Source organism: Camelus ferus, chromosome 15 (assembly GCF_009834535.1).
Source record: "Camelus ferus isolate YT-003-E chromosome 15, BCGSAC_Cfer_1.0, whole genome shotgun sequence".
Taxonomy (NCBI): Eukaryota; Metazoa; Chordata; class Mammalia; order Artiodactyla; family Camelidae; genus Camelus; species Camelus ferus.
In genome coordinates this window covers 38,647,315-38,674,306 of record NC_045710.1, presented here as the reverse complement: position 1 = coordinate 38,674,306, position 26,992 = coordinate 38,647,315, and the positions used below count along the sequence as shown (strand labels likewise).

The following is a 26,992-nucleotide window of genomic DNA, read 5'->3' as shown; positions in this document are numbered from 1 at the left end:
GAGAAGAAATACTTGTGGGTCTGCAGTGCCACAAGTGCATTCCAATCTCAGAGCTGTGACCACATAATTGCTTTCACTTCTATTTGATGGTAATCCATGAGAAAAAGAGAAAATCATATAAGAGAAGTAGTATTTCTAATGCATGAACAAGGCAATGATCAAGTCTCGTTCTACTATCGTTATTGTATTATATTAAGTTTTTTCACCTCTCCGAGCTTCCTTCTGTCAATTGTAAAACCTTGTTGGGCTGGTGCAAGGCCAAAGTTTGTTAAGCAGCTCACACATAGCACATAGTAAGTATACAGTATACGACTTTTTATTAGGGAAGTAGGCAAATTGTGTATATGTTGACACTTCCACACTTGGTGACCATTAACTTGCAATCTTGGACTTGGTTTGCTCAGTCCATCAAAAAAAACAGACTTTAAAAGACCAATAAGAATCTCATGGAGAGAAAGAAAAAGCATCAACACCATTTATTACTGTCAAACAATTTTTTTTTGACATGCTGAGAAGATCCTCCTCAAACAACATCATCAGTGAAATGGGCAAATCATTAGGTTAGGAGATTAATCATCAAAGGACAATCGAGTTATTTGCCAGTCACAGCTGTTACACATGCACAAAAGACTAACAGCTAACTTTTACAGACCACTTACTATGTGCCAAGTGCTTGATGATCAATATTTCATCTACTCCTCATGACCATCCTGGGAGGCAGGCACTGTGGCACTGTTACCTCCAAGGGAGGACCTGGAGCCTGAGAGAAGATGGGCAAACTGACTTGCCTAAGGTCTCAGAGCAGGCGGCTGTGGAGCGCCTGGGCCTCAGCTGGGTCTGTTTGACTCAAAGTTCTTACCTGCAGCCTTCCCCCTCTGTGCTTAATCACCATGATCTCTAACACCAGGCTACCACTGGTGCTGCCTTAGCTGCAGCCCTGCGGGCGGGGGGCCCTGAGGGAAAAGACAAATGTGTGTGTTTTTGTGTGTGTGTGTGCACGTGCTCATGCACACGTGCCTGCATAAGCAGCTTTTGGCAGAAAAGAGCTCTCTGCAGGAGGCCCCTTTTGTCTTATCACTTGCTTAAGCTGTTGGTTTTCCCATAGATCGAAGAAGTAAAAATGCAGACTAAGCAATTCACGGATGACCAGATCTCCCCTAGCTTCCCCTTCAGTAATCTCCCGAATAAACTGTGAGAATGAGACAGCATCTAAGAAAAGATCACGAAAGGTCGACAGACCTGCGCTCAGTCGGGGATGGCGACGACTCTGACCCCCATCTCAGTGCTTAGCTGAAATTGTTTCCCTCTTTTCCCTGTAAAAACTTTCATGGCCACGCAGAATCTTCGGAGATGGTCTTTGGGGGACGCTGAGTCCGCCACCTCCCCAGACTGCCAGCTTTTCTGGTTAAAGCACCTTTCCTTTCTACTGACACTTGCCTCTAAAACCATTGGCTTTTGAGTGGCAAGCAGCTGAACCTCAGTTCAGTAACATGCATCTCTAGATAGACTGAACAAAATATCTTCCCATATTTCGAAACAATGGAAAAATTTAACAAAAGCTCTTCAGCGAGAACACAACAGATTCATGGTGTTGTGGGCAACAGATCAGTTTCAGAAAGATCCTGGAGGCAGAGGGCCCAGGAGAAGCTGACCCCCTGGGAATTTGCAAAAATTGTGTGGAAGTCTTTGTATTTCCATAGAGACAGGGGAGTGGGGCTGAGTCAATTTTATAGAAATCTTGAGGGGCAGGGAAGGCCCTAAAGCCTTGATTTTTTTCCTGAAAAAAATTCTAGAAGAAACTCAGCGGATGAGATTCTAGAAAGGGTATGGCTTGAACGAAGCTGATGCTCACAGGATTTCAGATTTGCTAAATGTTTTTCTGTTTCTCTTGTCTTTAGGTCCAGAATCATAGGTGCTTGGAGACTTCAGTAAGTTATCCCTCCCTTCTTGCTTCTCTCCCTTGGGTCTTACCTCCTCCCCAACGGGGACGTGTCAGGCTGGGGAGGTAGCAAGAGGGGTGTTTGTGCTGCCTTAGTGTTCATGTGTGACCCGGGTTATCAGTGTCCCTTCTGTTCTGTCCCAAAGCTTGTTGCTCCCTAACCTGGGTGAAGGGTGGTCATCAGGAAGCACCTCATTCCCCAGGACACGGAGTTTTCTCCACCAGTGTCCGTTCTGGTTAGCCACCCATGGAGAAGCGGGGGCAGGCAGCCCTGTCTCTGGTGGAGTTCTGCTGCAGTGGGGAGTGGATGAATCCCTCCTTTGTGGAGTCTCCCTGCTGCTCTGGTCTCTGCTCCATAAACCTCACCGGACTATTAGGCAAGTTTATGAAATTTTTATTGACGGGACAAGAGTATCTCAAAAGAGTGGTTCCGTGTGAGCTTTGTCTTAACTCAAAACTGCACAAATGGGGAGGCCCTTTCAGGCTTAGGACTTGGCTAGGACGGTGTTTCCCGTGCTCCATTCCTCCTTCTCTCCAGTCTCCACTCCCACAGGTCATCCCCTCTTCAAGCCTCTGAGTCGGGCACACTCGCAAACCACACTCTGTGGGGTTCAGGAAGCAGCCTGTCCTATTGGGGCTTTCTGCAAGTGCAACTGTGACCAATGTCTCAGGCTTCCGCCAAGGGCTGCAGGGAGGTGTAGGGTGGCCCCTGGTCCCATACGTGAGGGTCCACATGGGTGCCCTGAATGAGGCTCTGTTTCCCCAGAAAGGCGTTCTCCATGGCTGATTTTCTTACTTAGCTGCTTAAGAAGTAAGCTGCCTTTGCCAAGGTAAGCATTCGTTTTTCCTAGAAACCACCCAGCTCAGTCTCGTAGGAGAAGAAACATTCCCCCCATCTCGCATGGGCTTGACCTTGCGGGTTTTAGAGCAGCAAGCCCTGTCTTTGCTGGGCTGCGGAACGCTTGGCTCTTTCCTGCCTCACCTGAGCCTGGTTTGTTTTAGAGAGAAACCATGTCTGCTCAAAATTGTTTCTACTTGAGGTTCGGCCTCGATTCTAATCACGTCTTTAATTACACTTGTCCCATTGCCAATTAATAAAACGACACGTGATTCGGGAGTGAAAATATTTTACGTGCCTCACCCAAAATAGAAGTACTTATAAGCACCCAAATCTGGCCAATCACTATTTCAGGAATGGAGTACAAGATGTAGTTCTTGTCTCAAGTTGGTTATTTCTTCTTGGAAATAAAATTGAACATGTAACAGAGTAATAGAGTGGCCTGGTGTTCCCCAGCTGGCCCCTCAGCACTTGCACAGACTTCTTTTACCCCCCGTACCCCAGCGGGGATATTCTGTGCCAGTCGGGCCATTTTCCTTCCTGTTCTCTAAATGTGCTGTTTTTATTCTTGTTCAGATGAATGTAAACATCTCTAGTTAGCTGACCTGTGAGAACAGTGTTTCCTTTACCGTTAAAAGTGTTGTACACTGTCCTCCAAAGCTGTTGGTTGGAACTACATTGCTTCTCTTGCGCTTAATCAAACATTTCTAACCAATGCCTCAAGGCTCCACCCTTCTGTGAAGATCTGACTACTGTAGAATTACAATAGTAATAAAAATGTAGTGTTTACAATGTGCCAGGCACTGGGACCAGACTTTTATGTGTTGAGAGGTGTCCTAATTGAAAACAAATCTCTGGAGTGACAGAGTCTATGTCAAGCCTTGGCCCTGCTGCATACTTGGTAGGTGACCTTGAGAAAAAGCTTAAACTCTTTCGTTTACACATCTGTAAAATGGGGACACTTACAGTACTTCCTTCATGGAGTTGATGTGAAGATTAGATGAGTTTATGTATGAAAAGAACTTATCATAGAGATAGTAATAGAATTAGTAATTCTTCTATAAGAATTAGCCCTATTATTGTAAACAATCTAGCTGAGGTCACACAACTAGGAGGTGAGGGGGCTGGCCTGGAAGCCAGCTCTGGTTGACTCGACTACACCATGGCCACTTTCCAGAACAAGATGTTGTTTTTGTTGTCTACTGGAGAGCAGGTTCCCTTCTTTCCTTAAATGAGGGGAGAGGTGCTCATCAGATATCTCCCTTTCTTGGATGCCCTTTTCTTCCACACCCTTTTACTTGTTCTTCCCTAGAGGAGAAGGAATGATTCATCTGATTGGTAGCTTTCTTAAAAACTTATTTTATTTTATAATTATTATTTTAATTATTTTATTTTATTTTATTTTATTTTACTGAAGTATAGTCCATATGAGATCGCTCATATGTGGAATCAAAAAAAAAAAAAAAACAAAAAACCAAACAAAGCATAAATACAGAACAGAAATAGACTCATAGACATAGAATTCTACAGACTTGTGGTTGCCAAGGGGGTGGGGGGTGGGAAGAGATAGACTGGAATTTCAAAATTGTAGAATAGATAAACAAGATTATACTGTATAGCACAGGGAAATATATATAAGATCTTATGGTAGCTCACAGAGAAAGGAATGTGACAATGAATGTATATATGTTCATGTGTAATTGAAAAATTGTGCTCTACACTGGAATTTGACACAACATTTTAAAATGATTATAAATCAACAAAAAATGTTTGAAAATTATTTTTTAATTTTTTTTATTTTTTAATTTAATTTAATTTTATTTTATTTTACTGAAGTAAAGTTTCTTCACAATGTTGTGTTAGTTTCTGGTGTACAGCATAGTGATTCGGTTATACATATATATATTCTTTTTCATTAGAGGTTATTACAAGACACTGAATATAGTTCCCTGTGCTCTACAGTAGGACAGAGAAAGAAAAATATCATATGATATCACTTACATGTGGCATCTAAAAAAAATGGTACAAATCACTGGTAGGTTTTGGTGAACGAACTGAGCATAAGCGGCTCAGCCCCGTCCTCCACCTCTCGTCTGCCTTCTACCTGCCCACAGAGGGTTTGCATTCTCCCTGATGGGCCCCCATGGGGTGGGTGTCCCCCGGGAGTCCAGGGCTGCCGGTGCCTGGGTGATGTGTGTTCTCTTCTCTTGTCTGGTATTGGTGAGTCCGTTGTGCTGTATACCTAAGATCTATCCTTTTACGTAGGCTTTATGAGTAATAAAGCTGATAACTCCATATTCATCTGCTTGACATCTGTGTCTATGTCTTAATTGGTCTGAACTAGGCCTGGAAAAGGGAATGCTATTTATCAACTCTTCAGACCTCAACAGTATCCTTCAAAAAGTCCATCAGGTCCTTTTGATTCCCTAGTCTAGGTTTCTCCTAAATTCAGTCCCCCCGCTGGCCTTCCTGACACTACCTTGGTGTAGGCTTTCAGTAGTACCGTGGTAGCCTTCAAACTACTGTCATTGCCAACAGTCCTGCCTCTATTTCAGCCTTCCCCCTTCACCCCTTCCTGCATCCTGCAGACGTGATCCTGACACCTCCCTCCTTGTGATCCTCTAATGACTCCCTGTGACTCCAGGACACTTAATTCCTTAGTGTAGAATGCAAGACTCTCAAGATCTGGTTGCCGCTTTCCCTTCTTGGTCATTTGTCTTCCTCAGGAAGCCTCTATTCCCACCAGTTAGAGCTGGTGGTTATATTCTTGGACATAGCAGGTTCTTTATTTCCACCTTGGCTTTGCAGGTACCTTTTCCTCACTGTACACTGCTTCCTCCGCTCTACCTGGCTGCCATCAGTTCTCAAGCCACTGGCCTAAGAGTTGTCTCCCTAGAAAGCTTTCCTTTGCCCATCAATCCCATTCTTCTTTCAGCTTGCCTTGCAGAGCTGCTGGTATTTGTCCTTGTCTGTCTGTCATACTGGACAATGAGCATCTATAGTACTGAGCCCTAAGTTCTAGTTTTTTGTCCTCAGGAGGAGTCATGCATTCACACCTTCTTGGCTCTAGCTGATGAACAGATAAATGACAGAAAAGGAAACCTGAGTAGTTGAATAAACTTATGAAAAGCAGCTCAACTTCACTAGTGATAAGGAAATATTCAAATTGAAACTACAATCGGATACCATTTCATACTTTTCAGAGTGACAAACATTAAAAATCTGATAAAACCAAGTGGTGGGAGAGATGTGGGCAACAGTTCCTGCCATGCACTGGTGATGGGAGCAGCAACTAGAATAATTACTTTGGAGCAATTCTAGAACAGCTAGTAAATCTGAAGATGTGAGTGTGTTATGTATGACCCAATGATTCTGCTTCTAGCTATAGACTCTGGACAAACTCTTGCACAAGAAGAAAAGTACATATATGTTCACTGCAGCATTATTATTTTTTTTAACATTTTTTTATTGATTTATAATCATTTTACAATGTTGTGTCAAATTCCAGTGTTCAGCACAATTTTTCAGTTATTCATGGACATATACACACTCATTGTCACATTTTTTTCTCTGTGAGTTATCATAACATTTTGTGTATATTTCCCTGTGCTATACAGTGTAGTCTATTCTACAATTTTGAAATCCCAGTCTATCCCTTCCCACCCTCCACCCCCCTGGTAACCACAAGTCTATATTCTCTGTCTGTGAGTCTATTTCTGTCCTTTATTTACGCTTTGTTTTTGTTTGTTTGTTTGTTTTTGTTTTTGTTTTTTAGATTCCACATATGAGCGATCTCATATGGTATTTTTCTTTCTCTTTCTGGCTTACTTCACTTAGAATGACATTCTCCAGGAGCATCCATGTTGCTGCAAATGGCATTATGTTGTCGGTTTTTATGGCTGAGTAGTATTCCATTGTATAAATATACCATCTCTTCTTTATCCAGTCACCTGTTGATGGACATTTAGGCTGTTTCCATGATTTGGCTATTGTAAATAGTGCTGCTATGAACATTGGGGTGCAGGTGTCATCCTGAAGTAGATTTCCTTCTGGATACAAGCCCAGGAGTAGGATTCCTGGGTCACATGGTAAGTCTATTCCTAGTCTTTTGAGGAATCTCCACACTGTTTTCCATAGTGGCTGCACCAAACTGCATTCCCACCAGCAGTGTAGGAGGGTTCCCCTTTCTCCACAGCCTCTCCAGCATTGGTCATTTGTGGATTTCTGAATGACGGCCATTCTGACTGGTGTGAGGTGATACCTCATTGTAGTTTTGATTTGCATTTCTCTGATAATTGGTGATACTGAGCATTTTTTCATGTGCTTTTTGATCATTTGTATGTCTTCCTTGGAGAATTGCTTGTTTAGGTCTTCTGCCCATTTTTGGATTGGGTTGTTTATTTTTTTCTTATTGAGTCGTATGAGCTGCTTATATATTCTGGAGATCAAGCCTTTGTCGGTTTCACTTGCAAAAATTTTCTCTCATTCCGTAGCTTTTCTTCTTGTTTTATTTCTGGTTTCCTTTGCTGTGCAGAAGCTTGTAAGTTTCATTAGGTCCCATTTGTTTATTCTTGCTTTTATTTCTTCTAGGAGAAAATTTTTGAAATGTCAGTCAGATAATGTTTTGCCTATGTTTTCCTCTAGGAGGTTTATTGTATCTTGTCTTATGTTTAAGTCTTTAATCCATTTTGAGTTGATTTTTGTATATGGTGTAAGGGAGTGTTCTAGCTTCATTGTTTTACATGCTGCTGTCCAGTTTTCCCAACACCATTTGCTGAAGAGACTGTCTTTATTCCAATGTATATTCTTGCCTCCTTTGTCAAAGATGAGTTGACCAAAAGTTTGTGGGTTCATTTCTGGGCTCTCTATTCTGTTCCATTGGTCTATATGTCTGTTTTGGTACCAATACCATGCTGTCTTGATGACTGTAGCTCTATAGTATTGTCTGAAGTCTGGGAGAGTTATTCCTCCAGCCTCTTTCTTTCTCTTCAGTAATGCTTTGGCAATTCTAGGTCTTTGATGGTTCCATATGAATTTTATTATGATTTTTTCTAGTTCTGTGAAATATGTCCTGGGTAATTGGATAGGGATTGCATTAAATCTGTAGATTGCCTTGGGCAGTGTGACCATTTTAACAATATTGATTCTTCCAATCCAAGAGCATGGAATATCTTTCCATTTTTTAAAGTCTTCTTTAATTTCCTTCATCAATGGTTTATAGTTTTCTGTGTATAATTCTTTCACCTCCTTGGTTAGATTTATTCCCAGATATTTTATTACTTTGGGTGCTATTTTAAAGGGGATTGTTTCTTTACTTTCTTCTTCTGTTGATTTATCGTTAGTGTAAAGAAATGCAACTGATTTTTGAACGTTAATTTTGTAACCTGCTACCTTGCTGAATTCTTCAATCAGCTCTAGTAGCTTTTGTGTGGACCTTTTAGGGTTTTCTATATATAGTAACATGTCATCAGCATATAATGACACTTTTACCTCTTCTTTTCCAATTTGGATCCCTTTTATTTCTTTCTCTTGCCTGACTGCTGTGGCGAGGACTTCCAGGACTATGTTGAATAGGAGTGGTGATAGTGGGCATCCTTGTCTTGTCCCAGATTTTAGTGGGAAGCTTTTGAGTTTTTCACCGTTGAGTACTATGCTGGCTGTAGGTCTGTCATATATAGCTTTTATTATGTTGAGATATGTTCCCTCTATACCCACTTTGGCGAGAGTTTTTATCATAAATGGGTGTTGAATTTTATCAAATGCTTTTTCTGCATCGATTGAGATGATCATGTGGTTTTTGTCCTTTCTCTTGTTGACGTGATGTATTACACTGATTGATTTGCGTATGTTGAACCAGCCTTGTGTCCCTGGGATGAACCCCACTTGGTCATGATGTATAATCTTTTTTATGTGTTGTTGGATTCTATTTGCTAAAATTTTGGTGAGGATTTTGGCGTCTATATTCATCAGTGATATTGGCCTATAATTCTCTTTTTTTGTAGTGTCTTTGCCTGGTTTTGGTATCAGGGTGATGGTGGCTTCATAGAATGAGTTTGGGAGTATTCCCTCCTTTTCAATCGTCTGGAAGAGTTTGAGAAGGACTGGTATGAGTTCTTCTTTGTATGTTTGGTAGAATTCCCCGGTGAAGCCGTCCGGTCCTGGACTTTTATTTGTAGGGAGGTTTTTAATTGCTATTTCTATTCCCTTTCTAGTGATCGGATTGTTCAAGTGTTCAGATTCTTCTTGATTCAGTCTTGGTGGACAGTGTGTTTCCAGAAACTTGTCCATCTCCTCTAGGTTATCCAGTTTGGTTCCATATAGTTTTTCATAATATTCTCGTATGATATTCTGTATTTCTATTTTGTTTGTTGTAATTTCTCCACTTTCCTTTCTTATTTTGCTAATTTGTGCGCTCTCTTTTTTCTTCTTTGTGAGTTTGGCCAGAGGTTTGTCGATTTTATTTACTTTTTCAAAAAACCAGCTTTTGGTTTGGTTGATTTTTTCTATGGTCTTGTTAATCTCTATTGTATTTAATTCCTCTCTGATCTTTATTATTTCCTTCCTTCTGCTGCTTTTTGGGGCTTTTTGTTCTTCTTTTTCTAATTCATTCAGGTGGTGGGTTAAATTGTTTATTTGAGATTGTTCTTCTTTTTTGAGGAAGGCCTGTATCGCTATAAACTTCCCTCTTAGCACTGCCTTTGCTGGGTCCCGTAGGTTTTGAGTGGTTGTGCTTTCATTATCATTTGTCTCAAGGTATTTTTTAATTTCAGCTTTGATTTCCTCATTGATCCATTGTTTTTTCAATAACATATTGTTTAATCTCCATGCTTTCCTTTTTTTCTTCTTTGTTTCTCTGTTGTTGATTTCCAGTTTCATGGCATTGTGGTCAGTAAAGATGCTTGAGATAATTTCTATCTTCTTAAAATTGTTGAGGTTTCTTTTGTGCCCAAGTACATGATCGATCCTGGAAAATGTTCCATGTGCACTTGAAAAGAATGTATATCCTATTTTTGGGGGTGAAATGCTCTGAAAATATCCACGAAATCTAGTTTTTCTATTGTAATATTTAATTTCTCTGTTGCCTTGTTTATTTTCTGTCTGGAAGATCTGTCTAGTGATGTTAACGCAGTGTTAAAATCTCCAACTATGATTGTATTCCCATCAATATCCCCCTTTATCTCTGTTAGTAATTCTTGTATGTACTTAGGTGCTCCTATATTGGGTGCATATATATTAACGAGTCTAATATCCTCATCTTGTATCACTCCTTTAATCATTATAAAATGTCCTTCTTTATCTTTCTTTATGGCCTTTGTTTTAAAGTCTATTTTGTCTGAAATCAGTACTGCAACACCTGCTTTTTTGGCTTTTCCATTTGCATGGAATATCCTTTTCCATCCTTTCACTCTCAATCTATATGTGTCCTCCCTAAAGTGGGTCTCTTGTATGCAGCATATTGAAGGTTCTTGCTTTATTATGCAGTCTGCCACTCTGTGTCTTTTGACTGGAGCATTTAGTCCATTAACATTTACAGTAATTAATGATAGATGTGTGTTTATTGCCATTTTGAACTTATCTTTGCAGTTGAATTGGTATATCCTCTTTGTTCCTTTCTTCTTCCTTTTGTGGTTTGGTAATTTTCCTTTGTATTATCATGGATTTTATTTAATTTTTGTGACTCCTTTGTAAACTTTTGGCTTGTGGTTACCCTTTTTTGTAAATGTATCAACCCATTACTATAACTGTTTTTATCAAACTGATAGTAACATGATCTCAAACCCATCCTACTGTTAAAAAAATTAAAAAAGAAAGAAAAAAATATTCTATATTTCCCTGCCTCCCTCTCCCACTCTCAGTGATTTGTATGTCTTCTTTTATAATTTCATGTTTAGTTTATTTGTAATTCATGAGTTATCACCTTTCCAGTTGTGTGTTTCTCATTTCTGTAGCATCCTGCTGCTTTTCTATTTAGAATAGCCCTTTCAATATTTCTTTTAGCATGGGTTTAGTGTTGCTAAACTCCTGCAGCTTTTTTTTGTCTGTAACTCTTTATTTCTCCTTCTATCCTCAAGGATAGCCTTGCTGGATAAAGGATCCTAGGCTGCATCTTTTTTTCATTCAGGGCTTTGAATATATCTTGCCACTCCCTTCTGGCCTGTAGTGTTTGTGTAGAGAAATCAGCTGAGAGCCTTATGGGGGTTCCCTTGTAACTTACTCTTTGCTTTTCTCTTGCTGCCTTTAGAATCATTTCTTTATCCTTGACTCTGGCCATCTTGATTACGATATGCCTTGGTGTGGGTCTATTTGGGTTCTTCCTGTTTGGGACCCTCTGAGCTTCCTGTACTTGGATATCGGATTCCTTCTTTAAGTTTGGGAAGTTTTCAGTCATGATTTCTTCAAAAACCTTTTCAATCCCCTTTGATCTTTCTTCTCCTTCTGGGACCCCTATTATGCGAAGATTGGGGCGCTTTATATTATCCCGTAGGTCCCTTATGCTATTTTCATTATTTTTTATTTGCTTCTCTTGTAGTTCTTCTGAATGGGTGCTTTCTGTTGCCCTGTCTTCTAGATCACTAATTCGTTCCTCTGCATTATCTAGTCGGCTTTGCACAGCTATTAGATCATTCCTCATCTCTGTCAATGAGTTTACCCATTCTACTTGGCTCTTCTTTATAGCTTCAATTTCATTTTTGACATATTTTATATCCCTAACACTATCTCTTTTAATTCCTTCAGCAATTCGATCACTCCTTTTTTGAAATCTTGATCTAGTAGGCTATCGATGTCTATTTCGTCGATCTTTCTTTCAGGGGATTTCTCTTGTTCTTTTAATTGGGAAAGGTTTTTCTGCTTCTTCATCTTGCTCATACCTCTTTGGCACTGTGGTTTATGGAGTATCAGTTGTTTATTTTGGTCCTTAAGGATTTTATCTATCTGATGCCTATTTAGGAATAGAACTTAGGAAAAAAAAGAAAAAAAAATAAGAGAGAGAGAGAAAGAATTTTAAAAGAAGGGAGAAAGAGGGTTTGAAAACAGTGTATAATGAATAATAGAAGAGTGAGTTGAAGCAGAGTATTAATTGGGTTGAGACGTCCTTTTGAAACCTTTGCAAAAAAAAGGGGGGGGAGACGAATAGATGTATTTGAAACCTGTGTCTAATCAATAGCAGGACATCAAAACCCAAGAGAAATAGAAATGAATTAAGAAGTAAAGATTAAGAGAGTAACAGAAAATAGAACAGGTAAAGACAGATTTAAAAAAAAAAGGGGGGGGTGGTTTGTCGGTGTTCTTCTGGAGTCTGTGTGCTTTTAATGTGAAGTCTTTCTGTCTTCGTCCTGTTTTGGAAGCTCAGCTTGCTGTTTTCAGAGGCCCTCCGTTGGCGCCCTCTTCTGTGCTGCTCCCAGCACCTGTCGGCAAGCAGATCGCGCCTCCTCCTAACACTGGGTCAGGTGCAGCTCTCTGCTGTGGGCGGGCGGGTCGCTGCCCCTCCGGATGCCGCAGTCAGATGTTGCAGACTGGCCGGGTAGGAGGGCGGGTCGTGCCCCCTCCCAGCACCTCGGTCAGGGGCTGTGTTCCTGCCCGAAAGGCGGGGGGGGGGGGGGGGGGTGCGGCTCACCCTCTACCTGCGCCGCCGGTAGTTCCGCTCTCTGTGTGGCTGCGCGCTCCGCCCTGGTCAGCGCTCGCCCTGTTCGGCGCTCCGCCCTGGTCGGTGCTCTGCATTTCGGCGCTCCGCGGGTGGGCTCGGGGAAGACCGGGGGACAGCCCTGTCCCTGCTCCGAGCCAAAACCCAGCTCCTTGTTTGTCTTTGTGGAGCAAGTTCTCTGAGGGACCAGAATGGAAGGATCCTATCTGACCCGGGCTGCAGGCCAGTCTCAGTCTGGCCTTTGTGGCTGCTAAGCCCTTCAGTGCGGATGCAGGTTTCGCCCCCGCCCCCGCCTGAGTGCTAAGCGTGGAGGATATGGCGGCTGTGCCTGAGCCCCGCCTCTCTTCCCCCGAAAACTTTCCGCGGGTTTTCAGAGATGGGGGTGTGCACCCTTCCCCCGAGAGCACATCAACCTTGCTGTTTTATGGAGGGCCCAGGTTGTTCTGCCCTGTGCACCCACAGCCACGGCGCGCAGCCCCTTGCGTTCCCCCGGGGCTGCCTCCGTGCAGCCGCTTCCATCCTCCGCCCAGCTTGTGCAGCCTAGCCGTGCCCGCCGCTGCCGGCCCGCCTCTCAGGCTGGGTGTCGGGGGGACGCTCTGTGCCCGTTTAACTTAGTTCTGTTAGTCAAGGGCTGCTCTGTACAGATCCGAGCCTCGGAGGCTCCCCCTCCGTCCCGCTGGCCTCTCAGTTGGAGAGGGGAGACCCCCCGAGCGAGCACCAGTCCTCCTTTGCCGCTCCCTCCCCGCGGGACCCGTCCCTTGCTGCTTTGCCTTTTGTTCTTTCTTTTTTCCTTTTCTCCTACCAGATTTTTGGCGTCTTTATCTTTTGAAGAGGGCGATGTTCTGTCGGAGTTCCACAGGTGCTCTGGTTGGTTGAGTGGGTCCGTAGATGTGGGTCTTGGTGTATTTGTGGGAGAGGGTGACCTGCGAGCGTCCTTCTACTCCGCCATCTTCTCCGTCTCTGACTGCAGCATTATTTATAATAATAAAAGTCAAAGGTGATTTAAATGCTCATCAAGATAAGAACAGATAATAAATCGTAATTGTTCATGAAGTGAGATGTTATATAGCACAGATAAACAAGCTAGAGCTAAAGTTATCAACATGACAAAGTTCATACGCTCACCATAGTGAGTGAAAAATCACATTGTAAAAGATACTTACAGTATACCATTTACTTAAATGTTAAATAAGCATGCACAACAATATCATATATTGTTAAGTACACTAACATATATAGAAATGATGTAAAGGGATGCTTGTGAATGATAAACACCAAATTCAGGTTTATGGTCATCTCTGGGAGACAAGAGGGAAATGAACATAGGAGCCTAACTGTATGAAACGTTTTATTCTTAAGCTGGGTAGTAGGGACATAGGTGTTCACTCTATTATTCTTAATTATTCTATTATTTCTTGTACTTCTTTTTTTCAAATGAGCAAATTTTTCATCACTAAAAGAATTTTTGAAAGGCCCAAGTTTTGGAATTGGACTTGAATTCAAATTTTTGTCCTCTTTACTAGCATGATTTGACTACGTTTTAGCAGGATCACTGTTAAGCAGACTGAAGAGCATCAAACAAAAAAGCAGGAAGAGTAGATAGGAGGCTTTTGTGGGCATCAAGGTAATTCTCAGGTTTCGCATCTATAAAATGGAGATAGTAATTCCTTATTCCACAGGGTTGTGTTAAGGTCAAATGAGATAACTCAGTTCAAGTAGATAGCTCAGTGTCAAGCACCTGTATGGAACTTTCAGTTACTATTATCTGTGGTAAATCTAGAAGGCTCTTGATACACACTTATTAAATTTCAAATGAAATAATATTAGTTGTTGTAGGCGAGTGGGGGAAACAGGTGAAGGTGGTCAAAAGCTACAAACCTCCAGTTATGAGATAAGTCAGTTCTGGGGATGTAACATCTACCATGGTGACTATATTTGGCATATTGTATATTTAAAGGTTGCTAAATGAGTAGATCTTAAAAGTTCTCATCACAAGAAAAAAAATTGTGTTCATGTAAGGTGATAGATGTGGACTGGACTTAATTGTGGTGATCATTTCAAAATATATACATATAGCAAATCATTATGTTAAACATATACAATGTTATGTGTCAATTATATTCTCAATAAAACTGGAAAAAAAGAAATGATGTCAGTTATCAACAGCAAATAGGTCATCAGTTCTTTTCCTGCCTACCAGATTTCTCAAAGCCTCAACCCAAGAGTTGAATGCTACATTCAATTTTTCATGTTTACTGTTTAATTATGTCTTGTGTTTAGGTCATGACTACACAGGTCAATATTTGTCTTTAAGGCTGGGTTAATGTCCTTGACTTGTTAGATAATTTAGATAATTGAGGTGCCCTAGGCAGGGCCTGTCTAAATACATGGTTTGTGCACCACAGAAGAGAGCCTTGACACGTTAAATGTCCTCTCTCCCTCTCTCTCTCCCTGTCTTTCTGCCTGTCTGTCTCTCTCTCTCTCTCTCTCACACACACACACACACACACACACACACTGAAGTCCATCCTACACTTTGCATTACTCTTCTCACTTTAAGTTTTTTAGTAGCTTCAGGTTACTACAAGCTGAGCCTTGCAAAGTGAATCCCCTTGGCCTGCATCACCCTATTGCCCATGCTGGCCTCCCTTTCCCGCCTCTCTCTGCTCCAGCAAAACCGAGCGATGTGTTGTCTCCCCTCCACACCTGCGCTGCTCCATCAACAGCCAGGTGTTAGCACAGCCTTGGGATGTGCAGGCCTCCTCATCAGTCTAACCTCCCAGGGGGAAATGGAACAACCCAGGAACCCAGGGAAGATCCCCCGTATCTGCTGCAGAGGAGAATAATGTAATGAGCAGTGTGGTAGAAACCAGGCAGACATCAGAAAGCTGGGACAGAGTCAGACAATGTGCTGGATTTTTTGATAATTCCCTCCTACCATTTAATTGAATAATAGCTGTAAAATCAATTATGAACACCATGACTTAGTTTTCTAATTAATTAAAACTACTTGGAGGATCTAAAAGTCTTAGTAAACAAATCTATCTGTTGCAAATCTTGCTCAAATATTCTGCAGCTGGAATTCCAGGGTTCAAATTCCCAGCTCTGCCTCTGCACAGAGAGGTAAGTAACTTGTGACCTCTGGTAAATCACTTCACCTCTGTGCCTCTTTAAATGGGAGGAATAATAGTGCCTATTTCATAGGTTCATTGTGAAGATTAAGTGATTGATTATGTGGAATCTTAAGTGAAGATTACGTATAAGTCAAATAGTGCCTAATAATAGAAAATGTGCAATAATTATTAGCTATTATTCTCTGCCTAATCTGACTGGACCAGAAGAATTCTTTTGTGTCTTCATATAAGTTGTTCAGATTTTTAAAACACAAGCATGAACACTATGGTAGTAAACATTTTGCAATGTATCAGAGTATTGAATCAACCCTGTACACCTTAAATTAACACAATATTACATGTCAAATTTTATCCCAGTAAAGCTGAGAACAATAAACAATAAAAACACAAGCATGATTTGACTCTGTTTTAACAGGATTACTGTTAAATGGACTGAAGAGGATCATAAGAGAAAGGAAGACCAGATAGGAGGCTTTGATGGGAGTGAAGGTGAAAGATTATGGTGGTTTGAACAAGGTGGTAACACTTGAGGTGGTAAGAGATCTACACAACACCTACTAAACAATGCGTGCTTTCTGGTACCCATCTTTATCATAAAGCCAGTGCCTTTGTATGTGTGTTGTGTGCATGCATGTGTGTATGTATATCTCTGAGCTCTAGTCTATTCACTTTATCTATATATTTCTTCCTCTGTGAGCACTATATTATTTTTATCATGAGGATATCATGAGGATAAACAAAATGTACAATTCCAGGACCTTAGCAAAATAACAAGTAGGAATAAACATTTGTCCAATTATAATTACATCAAACCACATTCTCAGTCACAGTATCCTTCTTACTGGTAGTGATAAACAGCAGCAAAAGAATACTAATCTTTCAGCTTATATATATTCTCAGCATAGTAATTCAAAAGCAGATGTAAGTACCTTAATTCCTTCCATGTTTAAATTCATTACACTGCAACTAAATATCATGTTTTTATTTTTTTATAATATACAGTTGCCTTTACTGATAATATGAATATTAACATTATACTGTTTTCAATTTTGTTCATATATTGCATATATTAATTTAATGCAAGGCAAGATTTAGAATTATTTATCAATAGTAAAATTCACTAGGTATCTAAATATTTAAACACAAGACTGTAAAAGGAATCTGTTTTCAATTTTGTTTACTTACATATTCTCTCACATGAAAGGATACAGAAATCCATTAGTTTTTAACCAGCTCAGAATTACAGTTTTTCAGATTTAAAAATGATCATCCATTTATATAGATTTACAGAAGAAAATAACTGTGAGTTTCTTTGAACTATTCAAATAACAGTTTATACATTCACATTACTTTTTAGTAAGTACAAATCTTCAAACTTGGTAATAATTTAAAAAAATCTCTAATAATGCTATTTTTCTACCTAATAAAATACTGAGGAATATCATTTCTAGTAGTGAACAGTTCAACGAAAATACTGGCATAATAATTTTTTTGTAGACCTTTCATAAGAACACTCACACAAATTCCTTCTCTGGGGTGCGATATTCTTCTGTTGAGGAGTTTGAAGCTTTCCAAGGAAAAGAGTAAGTTGTATGCCCAAGATGTCTCTTGAAAAATTAGAAGCAGCATAGTAGGACAAAACTAAGGAAATAATTACTTAAATTATGGTGTGTCTACCTGGTGAAATGCTGGGCAGCCATTGAAATTTGAAGACTATACAGCATATGAAAAATATTTATGCTACTGAATAAAGAAGGAAAAATCTATAAAAATTGAACAAATACAAAGATCTTGACTATATGTTTAAAAATAATAAGTAAGAAATGGAAATTAATAGTTACTATGGTGGTGAGATCATGGGAGAATCCTCCATTCTGCAGATTTCCTGTGATTGTAATAATAATAGCCGTAAGAATGTCTTGAATATCTGCTTTTGTGCTAGGCACTGTACTAGACACTTTGTCCACATGACATCTAATTTTTACAGCAATCTATATCAGTGCTTCTCAAGCTTTAGTGAGCATTAGAATCCTCTGGAAGGCTTGTTAAATTACAGATTGCTGGGTTCAGTCTTTAGACTTCTGGTTTAGCATTTCTAACAAATTCTTAAAAATGTTGATGCTACTGGTCCAGTGCTGTAGACTGATTGTATTCCCCCCTCAGTATTCATATGCTAAAATCCTAATCTCCAATGTGGTGCTCTTAGGAGGTGGGGTCTTTGAGAAATGATTAGGTCATGAGGGCAGCACCTTCAAGAATGGGATTAGTGCCCTCGTGAAAGGGTCCTAGGGAGCTCCCTTGCTCCTTCCTCCATGTGAAAACACACCAAAAAGACGACTGTTTGTGAACTAGAAAGTGGGTCTTCTCTGGACACCAAATCTGCAGCTGCCTTGATCTTGGACTTCCCAGTTTCCAGAGCTGTGAGAAATAAATTTCTGTTGCTTATGAGCCATCCAGCCTGTGGTTCTCTGTTATAGCAGCTTGAACAAAGACATCCAGGGTCTACACTTTTAGAACAACTGATATAAAACATAGTCATTCCCCCTGTTTTACAAGTGAGAAAATTGAGAGTTAGAGATTAAATAACAAAGCTGGTATGTTGCAGGGTCAGGATTTAACCATAAGTTTGTCTAACTCCAAAGTCTGTCCTTTTTGGTCTATGCTTTACTTGTTCTTTAAGTAAGATCCTGTTGCTCAACCACAAAGTTATTTTTTCAGGGTCATCCACTCAGGGTGCTGCACAACTAGGTGACTGGTCACTAGGGGGCTTCTGAAGATGGCATATACCTGGAGGAACCAGAGGCTGGCTCAGTTCAGAAACTGAGATCTTCTTGGTATTCCTGAGTTGACACGAGTTCAGGGAGATCCCATGCATGAAAAGAAAGCTCTCAACAGGCTGATGTATAAAGTGAGAATGCCAGCTTAATAATTTACTTTGAGAAATGTAGTTACCATGGGACCAGAAATTCCTGGTTGGCCTGACCAGGCATGTTTTCCCTGGAGACATGTTATGTGCATGAGAAACCAAATTATCAGAAGGTTGCTTCATGACCATGGAAAGAAGACTAGCGGACTTATGACTCAAATATTTCATGTCATTAGCTCTGTTGGCATATCTCAGTGCGTATGTTTCCAGAAAGGAGACAGCACGTCAGGTGGATTGGTATTCAAGTTGGACCAACCAAGTGCTTCACTGGACCCTGGATGCTGCTGAAATGGTCCCATGCCATGGGCTACTAGGAGCCTTCCTCCCCCATGTTTCTAAGACCAGTTTGCCTCCTTTCAGATTCATTTTGCTGTCTAAATAGCTTCAACCTGATGAAAATCAAGACTTGTAGGTCTGGGACTGTTATGGGTTGAATGATTATGTCCTCCCTAGATTCGTATGTTGAATCCTAACCCCCAAGGTGATGATGTTAGAAGGTGGGGGCTTTGGGAGGTGATTAGGTTATGAGGGTGGCGTCCTTATGAGTGGGATTAGTGCCTTTATAAGAATGGTCCTAGAGGGGTTCCTTGCCCTTCTGCCATGTGAAGTCACAATGAGAAGACATCCATCTTTAAGGAGGTAGACCCTTACCAGACACTGAATCTGCTGGCACCTTGATCTTGGACTTCTCAGCCCTCAGAACTGTGAGAAATAAGTTTCTGTTGTTTATAAGCCACCCAGTTTATGGTACTTTTGTTACATAAAAGAACTGATAGGGAACCATTTCCCTCTTTAAGGTGAACTTACGTTTGTCTACCCTGATCTATTTTTATTTATAATTAAAGTTTCACTCTTAAGGGCAGTCTTACTTTTATCAGCAACAGCTTGATTTTTGGATTGCATAAGTAAATTCATGGAGATATTGGTTTTCTTAGCTTTATGGATGTGAGCCTCAAAGTTTAGAGAAAAGATAGAGAAGGGATGATAGTCCACATCTAGTGGCATCTATGAGACCTTAGATTGGCTTTCCACTGTGCTTAATGTTTTTCTGCTTCTTTCTGTCTCTTGGTGGTTCCTTGAGGGCTTTGATGATCAGGGCAGAAGCAGAAGGTACCACCTCAATCTGGGCCTATCTGTTCTGAATGGTCAGTTTCACTGTAATCCTCAGACCCGTCCAGTCACCAGTCACCTTGGCGATGTCATCACCAACCTTTTTTGGAGACAGATCCAGGGAACCAATCTTGGGGGCCAAGGCAGATGTGGCACTGACTTCTCTACTGGTGCACCTCAGGTATACGACTTTGATCTCATTGGGGTCAAACTTAGGCGGCTGGTGTCAGATGAACCCAGATTCGGGACAACTGAAGAAAGTTGCACCTTGGCCTCCTCCAAGCCAAAAACCGAAAGACAGCTGGTGAGGGTCTGAGAGGGCCCTACCCTGGCCAGCATAGTGGGGCTTGGAGTGAGAGGCATAAGTAATGCTCATCAATGAAAACAGATTCAAATGAACACATTTAATTTGTTGACACACAAGGGTGATTGCCCTTCTGGGGCTCCTGGCTGGGGCATGCCCTTCACATGTTGTTGTTGCATTCACTAGACCAGTGGTTCTCAAAGTGTGGTGCTATTACAGGTTGAATTGTGTCCCCCTCCCAAAATTCATATGTTGAAATACCAACCGCTAATCCCTCAGGATGTAACTGTATTTGCAGATGGAGCCTTTAAAGAGAGAAAATTAAATGTGATCACATGGGTAGGCCCTAATCCATGTGACTGCATTTGGAAGTAGGGCCTGCAAGGAGGTGACTGAGTTAAGCTTAGGCCCCTATGGGACCCTAGTACAGTATGACTGGTGTCCTTATAAGAAGGAGAGACACCAGGGATGCACACACACAGAGGAAAGGCCATGAGAGGACATAGTGAGGACTGCAAGCCAAAGAGAGGCCTCAGGAGACACCAAAACTTCCAACACTGTGATCTTGAACTCCCACCCTCCAGAACTGTGAGAAAAGTAAATCTCTGTTGTTAAAGCCATCCTGTCTATGGCATTATGTTGTGGCAGGCCTAGCTGGCCAAGGCAGGTTCCCTTCAGCAGCACCTGAGAGGTTGTAGAAACACAACTTCCTGGGACCACCCCAGACCCACCAAATCAGAAAATCTGGAGTGGGGCCCAGCAATTTGAGTTTGAGCAAGCCTTCCAAGTGATTTGGATTCTTGCTACAGTTTGAGAACCACAGTCCTATAGACAGTGTCCTATAGACATTTTTAGGTTACTTGCAAGAAGGGACTCTAATATATTCTAATATATTCCATTCACGGACAATATAAATAGTAATGTTATATTGCTTTTATAGTCCTTTTTTTGACAGTACGTAGACAAACATTTTACATTACCAGTCTCGATGAGAGTTAACTAGGACCTGTCCATGATGATCATGATCAAGAGGGTTGTTGGGTTATTCACAGTCACATGGATTTAAGAGCCTGAACTGTTTACATTCAAATCACTTATGAGATGTGTGACCCTAGGTAAGTTACTTAGTCTCTCTGCGCTCATTTACAAAATAGAGACAATGAGAGAGTATCATCTAACAGGCTTGTTAAGAGGCTTAAAGCACTTAGAACCCTGCTTGACACCTAATAAGGACAATATGAGTGTCCATTAAGTGAAATGATTAAATGACTTCATTAAGTTAAAAAAAAAATAGCAGCTGGAGAGGTTTGGGTAAGCTTTGGTGACTTCTCTTGGAGCTGGTCCATGAGCCTGCTTTCTACTTTATCTCTTCCTAAGGCTGACTGGCTAGTGAGCACTTAATAGCTGACCCCTGTCTAGGAAGGCTACTTTCTCAGGGTGTTCCTCACACGCTCCCCTGTAGGTGACAGAACCCCAATACCGTTGGTGTAATGCTGTTACAGAGTTTCTCTATCAACTGTCTCTGGTCCATTGTGGTTGAGAGTTACAGATCTTCCCTCTGAGAAGATAGGTCCTTGGTTAGTGTGGATCAATGCAGGCATGTGTCTCCAGGTAGCATTAATTTTTTCTTCTAGGAATACTTAGAAATTACCTCTTCCTGGGAGAGGACACTGGCGAATATATGTGTGACAGCTTCACTAATGCTTTTGCAATCCGTATTTGTTCGGAGAGAAGGCTTCACTTTGTTTGCTCCTATTTGGAGGAACTTTGAGAGTTTCAATTTCAGGACATTCCAGTTTAGAAGTTTCTTTAATTTGTTGTGCTTCCCTTTATGCCTAGAACTGCATTTTTAATATCTAGGCAGATGGTGTGTAAACACTCAAGAATTTTACACCCACAGTTTGCTTGGTGTGCTGGTAGGGCATTTCTTCAGTGTATAGATTTTCTTCATTCTGATTATGACATAACTGCTAGATTTCATCAAATGACTTGGAGGAATTTGAGTATATCCTACCTCTTTTTACACCTTAAGCAGAAGTTTCCGGCTCTTATTGCCTGCAATTTGATGTGTATTTCTTTTTTTCTCTCAACCAAATCTTGCAAAATTTTCTATAGATATTTCATTAAGGGGAAACAGACATTTAGGTTCTATGTGACAATTGAACTTACACCAAATTATACTCAAGGTCTTTGAGTGCTAATGTGTTCTGAATGATAAAATAGAGTTTTTGTTTGTTTGTGTTGTTTTGCTTTGTTTTTGTTATAATAGAGAATAAGGTTGCATGGTTTTAGCTCAGGTCTTTTGGATGAGGCTTTGACTTGGGACCCAGGTGCACACTGGCCAACCTATTGATGAAACAGATTAGAATTTCTAAGGTAAACTTTTTCACAAATGTGAAGAGTTAACCTTGTATAATCCCTGCTATTATTATCAGTCTTTTCAAAGACAAATATTTATTAACAAATATATATTAAATACTCATTCTTTACCTAGCATTGCACTTGCTTCTGTGAGGGATACAAGACATGTAAGACATGGCTCTTGTCCTGAAGAAGCTTAAAAATCCAGGTATAGGTATCAAACAAGTATGCACAGATAAATTCTATGCAGAGCTATGTGCTTGAGGAGAAAAGTGGGTTTTTTTTTCCCCATTTCTGGCTTTTTTGAGGTGAAAATTTTCTGAGCACACTCCAGGCTTCTCTCTCCCTTTTATTCACTCCACCCCCATGGAGGGGAGGAGTGACCCATGTGACTGGTGAAACATACTCTAGATGGTTCCATCTTTCTTTCTCCTCTTGGGAACTAGTTTGTTCACAGATAGCGTGGGCTCTCCCAAATGCTTCTCTTCCTAAGTGTATTTTTTACCTGGGCATGTTTGTACCCCTTGCCCAGGTCCGGGGCTGCCTAGACTGGGAGAAAGTCTGCCTAAATAAATCTAGGGGTTAGTCTTAGCTAAAGTACTTGGTAATAAAGTTGGTGTTTTGGCTTCCATATTTATTCTTTTATTTAACTCTCAGTTTTTACAGAAACCAGGTTAGGAAGAGCCCTGAGTAGTATATGATGCTGCAGCTAACATCCATGGTAAGTCAGTGTGGGCTGTATGTGGCTGGGGAAGACTTTGTGACGACTCACTGGAGTTAGATCTTGAATGACTAGGGTTTGGAATCAGAAAGAAGATTTGAACTCTTTTCAGTCTCATTGCAATCTCTTTAACTTTTAGACTAATGTAGTAAGGAAAAATAACAATGATTTTCTGATTGCAGAGGACCTTCTGGGGTCAGGAAAAGGATTTTCATGAACATCACAAAGGAAAAGGAACTGAGAGTTGAATGCTAGATTTTTGTAATTTCCCAGGTTTGTAGATAGAAGTAAATTATGTTCCTGACCGGCTGAACTGCAAAACCATTTCTAAAGACATGTCATTTGCCCAAACCCACTAGTCAAGCTCATCCAAATTCTTAGAGAAATGGCTCCGTCTGCCAGAGGACACGATACCTTCAGGTTCTACCAGTTGAGAGCAGGAGGGGTAGGAGGCCGCCTCCTAGAACCACTCAATATCTTCAGTGCTTCCCACCTTTCCAGGGTCTTTGGGACGGACACTGAGAATCAGTTGCCAAATATGAATCACTGCCATCGGAAGACATGTTTGAAGGTGGCTCCTCTGCCTGCTGTGGGATTGTAGGCAAACCAGCTAAACGCTATGAATCTTACTCCTCTTAGGGTCAGACGTTGGAATGAGTGCAGGCTCTTCAAGATCACTGCCACACTCCTGGACAGAGCTTTTGTTAGAAAATTTGTGTTAATTAATCAACAAGTTCCTGGAGCTCTATAAAACCTTGTGGATTTGAATACAAAGAGAAAATGTCTATTATCTCCAAATTAGCCCTCCTGCTGTGCTTTCAAATGAATCTGAAATCCCCATTGACATGCTGCAATGGTGAAAAAACTTCTCAAAGGTTATTTGAAATCTGAGCTAATTGCAAAAGGATTGATTTCCAGCAAATGTGGCAAAATGACCAAAAGGGATTCAAGACAATGTCTTACACAATGTGATGCTCAATAAAAGGTCACTGACTCAAGATGAGATTAAGGATTCCTTAGCATGTCTTGAACATTCATGTGCTTTATTGCTTCCTCCACTTCCTCTGTGCCCCAGATCTTTCCTCATTCCATGCCCAAACAAGTTACCAAATGTTGGAAGAGGAAAGCTAGAGTCCTGCTGTGTTGATTTTGCTTTATTTGTTCTGGATTTAGAGTTAAATCCTTCCAGTAGATGAACTGTATCAAGGGCTTTTCATTTCATATTGCGAAGTGTGTTGTTATGCACAGTTCATTCTATTAAAAAATGAAACACGTAGACCTAAATTAAAATGCATAATGTAGATCCCTCAGAGGGGGCTTCTGAAACACCAGGCATGAAATGTTGCATAGATTTCTTGTTAACCAGAAAATTATTTCAGCAAGTGACCCTTCCTGAGGCTTCGGGAAGGAGCCAGGGTGTCATGAGCCTCTGAAGCTACAAGGTGGATGCTTGATATTACTCACATTTTTCTCAGTTGCCAGCAACTCTACATTGCCATCTGTCTCAAGCTTCGCCAGAATCTACCTGTGGTTTAAAGGCCAGAAAGGTCTGGACAACAAGAGGGCTTAGGGAAATGATGAGGAAATAAAATATTTGCAATTTTTTTGTTAACTCTCCTCTTGACACACTGTGTGAGGTGTTCAGTTCTTTCTCAGGTTTCATGCTGTGAAGATACTTTTATGATGATTTTTTTTTAAAAAGACAAAAACCAACTTCCTATGGTGGACACAGTCATAACATAGTGTCCAGAAATATGTCCTGAATACAGTTATCAGCCCTTATATTTGAGCTATTTGGTAACGCTCTCAGTGGAGAAGTAAACCGCTGGAGGAAGAGGTCTCTGCGAGAGAAGCTGAAATTTGTTCACTAAAACTGAGTTCCTCTGTAGCCAAAGGGAATGAGAGAACTGAAATGTTCATCAGCAGGGTTCAGAAAAATCCTCTTGTAGGCTACATTTCCAGTAATTGTCTCAATGCAGTGGCATTTACACTGACATCTGCTCCTTCTGTCTTCCGCAGTTGCGTTCTAAAGAAAGAGCTTTGGAAATCAGATTTTAAATTGTGGCTACTCAGTGACTGTGGGCCACTAAGGCCTTAACCAGGTATATGAAAGGGAAATGGAAATTGCCCACGTAAATGGAAATGTCGCACTAAATATGTTGTGTTTTTATTTTCAGCCTTAAAAACCAAAGCCTAACCATGAAATATCATTCAAAAAAAAAAATGAAATTGACATGGTAATCGGTCAGCAGTTCTAAAAGATCAAATATGGGCCAGCTACCTTGTTACTTGCTGGGTGACCTTGGCCAACTTGACTCCTGTTTCCTGATTTCTAAAATGAGGAGCAGTGAGGATCCTATGACAAAACCACATATAACTCCCCAAGCCCAGTTCTTGGAACATTGGGAGATTCATTATTTCTATCATTTTATTTCCATCCCTTTTTCTGTCCCTCTTTCATATTGTTTTCTGTGTGACAAGGTTAAATAGTAGAAGTAACATGGTGACACCAAAAGTCATGCTTTCCTGTTTATATAAAAACAAAATCACAGTATTAAAGAGATTTTCCTTGATCATACCAGGTAAATAAGTTGTCCAATTATGGAGGATCACCGGTATGAAAATAATTTTTCTTTCTGCATGATTGCATGATTCCAAGATGTCCCATTCTGACCCTCATCCTTCTGCATTTTCTCCATTCTAAGGAGAAAGTCTAAGTGTAAGGACTACATTCCTTAGTAGTCTCTTCCATCCTTCATTAGTAAATTCTTATAAAGCATCCAGTTGGTTAGGAGTAGAGGTAGATTTAGGATTTTTGGAAGGCCTGTGCACTAAGGAGTGGGGAGGCTAAATCTTGAGTCTCCCTCTACCTCTGACTTGCTGTGGTTCCTTGAGCAGCCTCGAGTGAGAAAATTAGTGTAGAAGCATTTGTCGGGGTCCTTTTTGCACGCTCTCCTTCTGGATGGAGACAATGTGAACGGCTGTCCTAACAGCTTACAGTTTTCAGCTTGTTGATATCAAGAGAGTAGTATTTCATGAGTCCTGGAAAGGCAAGGTGTGTAGGCCAGAGATCCCAGAGTCGCAGGGAATGGGGTGTGAGAGGATGGTCATGTTCTAGGCCTTGGGTGAGTCCCTGGCATGTGCCTTGCCAAGTGAGGGTCTTTGGCTTTGCACAGGAAAGAATTCAAGAGTGAGCCATAGTAAATGAAAGCAAGTTTATTTAGAGTTACACATTCCATGGACAGAATGTGGTTTGTCTCAGAAGGGAGAGCTGCCCAGGGGTGTGGGAGTGGTTAGTTTTTATGGGTTGGGTAATTTCATATGCTAACAAATGGGAGAATTACTCCAACTATTTTGGGGAAGGGGTGGGGGTTTCCTGGAATTGGACCCACTGCCCACTTTTTGGCTTTTATGGTCAGCCTTAAACTGTCATGGCCCCTGTGGGTATGTTATTTAGCATGCTAATGTATTATAATGAGCCTATAATGAGGACCCAAGGTCTATTGGATGGTGAATCTTCTGCCATTTTGGGTCTAGTTGGTTCCAACCAATTTGTGTCATAGCCTCAATGGCTGTGTCATTCTTTTAATGGTGCCATGCCCCCTTTTCTCCTGCCTCAGCAGGGCCCATAGGGATGGGTAGGTAAATGAATAAAGGTAGGAGCCCAGGAAAAGAAGAAATGGTGGAGACAGATGAGTTGGAGAGCATAGCCCATGTAAACTTTGCTCTACATTCTTCTAAACTTCATTAAATGCTAACCTATAAAAATGGCATCTGCTGCTGGATCTGGCGTCAGGTTGCCAGCTGACAGATTCTAATGTGCACCATGGGTTGAAAACTCAGGTGAACCTGAGAAAGGTGCTGACCAGCCTCTTCTGGGTGGTGTTCTTTTTGGGAGGGGTGGGCCCAGTCTGAGTTATATTTTTTTTCCCTATTTCTAAAGGATTCAGCCTCATTAGAGCCTATGATCCTGGAAAATCAGCAGAATTTTAACTGCCGAAATTTCTGAGTCAGCA

At 41.0% G+C, this 26,992-nt stretch overlaps 1 long non-coding RNA gene across 1 annotated transcript in view; it reads left to right on the top strand.

The window, feature by feature from the left end:
* Positions 1-23,979, top strand: part of LOC116668980 — a 34,212-nt gene extending 10,233 nt beyond the window's left edge. Inside the window, exons 5-8 of the long non-coding RNA XR_004326324.1 lie at positions 1,899-1,928; positions 15,970-16,088; positions 22,913-22,976; positions 23,159-23,979. This is a non-coding gene — a long non-coding RNA (uncharacterized LOC116668980). The remainder of the gene's footprint in view (positions 1-1,898; positions 1,929-15,969; positions 16,089-22,912; positions 22,977-23,158) is intronic.
* Positions 23,980-26,992: the final 3,013 nt, after the last annotated feature.